This window comes from Gossypium raimondii, chromosome 4 (assembly GCF_025698545.1).
Source record: "Gossypium raimondii isolate GPD5lz chromosome 4, ASM2569854v1, whole genome shotgun sequence".
NCBI lineage: Eukaryota > Viridiplantae > Streptophyta > Magnoliopsida > Malvales > Malvaceae > Gossypium > Gossypium raimondii.
Window position 1 is genome coordinate 25,644,430 of NC_068568.1, and position 5,194 is coordinate 25,649,623.

The following is a 5,194-nucleotide window of genomic DNA, read 5'->3' on the forward strand; positions in this document are numbered from 1 at the left end:
CATGCGGTATTCTTCAAAAGCCAATGGGATAGAGTTGGTACATCTGTTTGCACATAGGTTAAGAAAATTTTTGATAGGGAAAGCATTGATCCAGAGCTGAACAACACTTTAATCGTCTTTATTCCTAAAGTTCAAAACCCGTAAAGCTTCTTAGATTTTTGGCCTTTAAACTTATGCTCGGTCCTCTACAAGTTAGTTATGAAGGTGGTGGCTAATAGATTCAAGGTGATCTTTCCAAGAATTATTGGCCAAGAGAAAATAGGTTTTATTGCTGGCAGAACTACCCTAGATAACATTATCATTGCGCATGAGGTGATTCACTCCATGAAGAGCAAGCAAAAATCTAAGAAATGGTTGGCAATCAAAACTGATTTCGACAAGGTTTATGATTGAGTTCGTTGGAACTTCATTGACGCCTTTCTCCTAGCTGCAGGTATTCCTGATTTACTTCGAAATGTTATTATGTCTTCTATTGCCTCTTCCACTTTGCAGATTTTATGGAATGGAACTCCAACTAGAAGTTTTGCTCGATTAGAGGAATTCATTAGGGATGCTCGTTGTCACCCTACCTGTTTGTTTTATGCATCGAGTGGCTTGGCCATAATATCTTTTCAAATATTAATGCAGGAAGATGGAAGCTTATTCCACTGTCCCATATAGGTCTACCACTTTTTCATTTGGGCTTTTCATATGACTTGATTATTTTTTGCCAAGCGAGGAGAGTCAAGCAATGATCTTGAAGGAAGTTTTAGATAATTTTTACAGTTATTCTGGGCATATGATCAATGCTCATAAGATGAATGTTTGCTTCTCGGGAGGAGTTGAAGATAGTAAAGTGGATGGTCTGTGTAATATACTCAGGTTTCGTAGAGTTAAGAGTTTGGGAAAGTATTTGGGAAAGTATTTGGGAGTTCCTCTATTCCATAATAGGATAACTTCTAGTACCCTATGCTTTGTTGTCGACAAGGTTCAAAGTCGATTGCAAAGTTAGGACGCGAGACAGTTGTCGCTAGCAGAGAGGGCCACTCTAGCCCAATCAGTGTTGATGACGATTCTTAGTTATTTCATTCAGTCAATGATGATTCCAAAAGGGCTCTATGAGGAAATTTAGCGAATGGTGAGATAGTTCATTTGGAGGGATTCTAGTGGTGGGAGAAAATTAGCTCTGGTTAGCTGGGATAATGTGTGTCAACCACGTGATCATGGTAGATTAGGACTCCGGAAGTTGCATGATCACAACACATCCTTTATGATGAAATTGAGACGTAGTATTGCAATTAATTCTAATGTTCTCTGGGTACAAGTTTTGTAGACCAACTATGGGATACCAAGTGGATTGCCAAAATCAATATCGTGTGAAAGATGTTCTTTTTTGTGGAAAGCCATAACTAAAAATTGACCCCTTATTAGAGAGAACTTACTTTGGTCAGTAAGGGATGGGAAAAAAATTAGATGTTGGCGTGACCCTTGGATTCCAAAGGTGGGACCTTTGGTTAACTTAATTCCTGGACTTTCTAATTTGGATATGGATTGCATGTTAAGTGATATGGTTACAGGGGATGGTGAGTGGAGCTTTGATAGCTTTTGTATTTGGTTACCAGAAGACATTATTAGAAGAATTGTAGGGATTCCGCCTCCCCACTCGATTGCAGGAGTTGATAGGATCATTTGGGGGGGTAACTCAACTAGTTGCTTTTCAGTCAAGAGCACTTATGGAAAGTTATAAGAAGAAACATAAAGCTAGAAAGACTTAAGATGGCACATCCCTGGAAATTTCAAGGACCACAATGGGTTAGGTTATTCTTATGGCTTGTTTTTAAACACAGATTGCTAACCAAGGAAGAAATGGTTCGTAGAGGATTAGGACATGTGTAACAGCCCGATTTTGGGCCTAGTCGGAACAGTGGTTTCGGGACCACAAATCTGACAAGGAAAAAATTTATTTTTCTTATATTTTTATGGTCTACGATTTCACGGAATTATTTTGTAAAAATTTTGTTTGAAAATTTCGACGTTTGGGCACTCAATTTAGTCAAAAGGACTAAATTGTAAAAAGTGCAAAAGTTGAGTTCTACAAGTTAGAGGTGTCTAATTATTATGAAATTTTAAATTGGAGGTCCTTAAATGGTAATTAGACCATTGGTTATTTATGGACAAAAATAGACATGGTTAGTAAGTAAGCTATTTAAGGGCATTTTGGTAAAATGCCTTAATTAATGAATAAAGACAAAATAACATGAAATAAATTATCATCTTCTTCAATTCTTTTCTTCATGGCCGTATGTAGCAAGGGAACACCATGGCTAGGGTTTGTTCATCTTCCAAGCTTCATGGTAAGTCCGTTCTAGCCCGCTTTTCTTGTTCTTTGTATTTTTAGCATCCCGATAACTTGCTTAAGCTATCTCTACCATTAATTCGAGCTAGAATTTATGTCTGAAAAATTACCCATAGATGAAAAGTGTGAATTTTGATGTTTCATGATAGAATATGAAGCTTAGAATTATGTTAAGCAACTTTTGCTAAGCGATTTTGAGTGAAAACGAGTAAAACGACATAATCGATAAAAATACTAAATGTTCATAAGTAAGTGTTAGAGTTGGAATTTGATGTTTCTATAGAAGTAAGGGATGAAGTTTAATTTACGAGCTTTGGGGCAAAAGTGTAAATATGTAAAAGTTTATGGGCAAAATTATAATTTTACCAAAGGTTGAGTCAAGGACTGTTTTGATAAATGTGAGTACTAAATAAGTCAAATGTGTTATTATAGATCAAGAAAGAAGTGGAATCGACCTTGACCGGAGAAAAGGAAAGATTAAAGACTAAATTGCTAAATTTTTATATTATTGCATCAAAGTAAGTTACGTGTAAATAATAGTTATATTTTTATAAATTGTGAATTATATTTGATATGTGAATTAATATTGAATGTGGAAGGAAAATTGTTCATGAATTATTCAAGTGATAAAGTGTTTAAAATAAAGTGTTAAGTGTAAATTCCGGTTGAACTTAGGAATAGAAGTGGATACAAGTGACATGTCACTAGAGATCGATGTTCTGATGTTACAGTGAGTCCGGTCTTTGGGTGATCTAGCATGTGTTGCAGACACACGGCGACTTGTGTGAGCGAGCCGTGGACATTTCGGTGTTATTGATCGGTGGTAGCTTGACTACGTATCGGTGGTAACCGGCTACGTATCGATGGTAGCCGACTACGTATCGATGGTAACTTCGGCTACGTATCGTGGTAACCGGCTACATATCGCTGGTAACCGGCTACGTATCGATGGTAACCGACTACGTATCGGTGGTAACCGGCTACATATCAGTGTGGCACTTATGTGCTAATTCTCTACGTATCTATGTATATTCCGAGTGTTCAACGGGAAATTGACTAAGTGTAATTGAATAATGAATATAGGTGTGGAACTGAATTGAATATCGACTTAGAAATGGAAAAGTGAATTTTGAATTGAATTGTGATTGAAAGTGAAAAAGTGAAATTATGAAAGAGTACATTTAGCAACAAAACAGTTTAGACAGCAACAGTTGTGTGACTTTGAAAATCACCAAAATGGTGGAAATTTAATTAGAGGCTGAATAATATATGAAATTGAAGCTTAATGAGTCTATTTTCACATAAAGAAATAGAAAAAGCAAAAGAGTTATATATTTTGAGATATTTGAAGTTTAATTAGACAGAGTCAGAATGAGTTTGGAATCCCCTGTTTTGATTTTGGAAAATTGTAAAAAATTGTACAAAAATAATTATGGGATAAAGTTTATATGTTTAGAATTATCAGTGAATCTATTTTTATGAGAAACAAACAGAAACTATATCCGAATTCTGTACAGTGAGATAATTAATTTTTAGTGAAGAGAGGTCAGAACTGTCAAACAGTGAAACAGGGAAAACTTTAAAGAATAAACTGTACTATTTGGCTAAACCAAAAATTATGAAAATTTTATGGTAAGAATATATGTGAATCTAGTTTCGGATAAAATTTACGGATCTTAATTTGGAGTTCTGTAGCTCCGGGTAAAAATAATTTAGTGACTATGACTCGAATAGACAGCTTTGAATATACATGTTAGTGAATAGAGAAATTATAGTTAATGTTGTTTAAATGTGATATACACATAAAGGATGTGGAATGGAGAGGAGGAGGAGGACAATAAAATGTAGGAAATAATTGTGTATAATGGTCATATGCCCGATTATAATCGGTAAATGTTAAATTGAATGGTAAATACGTATTGGTACAGAAGGAACTATTGCGGTTTTGAAAAGCAATTGACCAAATGTATAAGAAATTTAGTCTTGATATATATATATGATAATAATGATATATGGATGATTATATCATTGAGTTGCATTGATTAATTCGGTTTATGTCATGGAAATGTCAAGAACATTTGTCTTTGATATGTGATGATCATGGTTTAAGCTCATATGAGAAAATAAAGTTTCATAGTATGAGAGTGTGGTATTGAAATATATATATTGGATTGAGAAATTAATTTGAATTGTGAACACGAAATATTGTGAATTGAATAAAATGGAAATGGAGCTTTGAATTACATAAGTAAGTATCGGGTCTCGTAGGCCCTATTTGTTATGAATATAATATTTTGAGGATATGTTATAAAGAATTATAAAAGCATGTTAAAAATTTGAAGAGTTTAAATTTGAATGAAATTTTGTAACTCAGTTTAATACGTTTACATGTGTAAGTGTTCTAGTAATGCCTCATACCCTATTCCGGAGTTGAATACGGGTAAGGGGTGTTACAACATGATTTGACATGTGGAGTATGTGGGCATGCTTCTGAAGATGTTCTCTATGTTCTTAGGGATTGTACTGCTGCAAGGAATATTTGGGATCTCTTAATTCCATATGATTGGCTAACCAATTTTTATTTGAGTAGTTTGTAGGATTGGCTTGTTCTTAATTTGCAAGGTCATCAGGATTGGTGTGTGGGAGATGTAGATTGGCAATGTCTCTTTGGGATTATTGTGTGGCACCTTTAGAAGAACCGCTACCTCTTCACTTTTCAAGGGATTACTTGGAATGCTAATGAATGCATCAAGGTATCACTCAGTTGGGCAAGACAATATAACCCCCTTAATAAGAAATCTTTGGTCAGATCACAAAGTAAGTTACCACGTCCTCACTTGGGTGGTAACTGGGTGTGCT

The 5,194-nt window shown here is 35.0% G+C and overlaps 1 long non-coding RNA gene across 1 annotated transcript; it reads left to right on the forward strand.

Annotated features, from left to right (window-relative positions):
* The first annotated feature begins 1,996 nt into the window (after nucleotides 1-1,996).
* Nucleotides 1,997-2,950, forward strand: LOC128040644 (uncharacterized). The gene is made up of 2 exons (XR_008195448.1): nucleotides 1,997-2,333; nucleotides 2,768-2,950. It is a non-coding gene; the product is annotated as an uncharacterized LOC128040644 (long non-coding RNA).
* The last annotated feature ends 2,244 nt before the right edge of the window (nucleotides 2,951-5,194 follow it).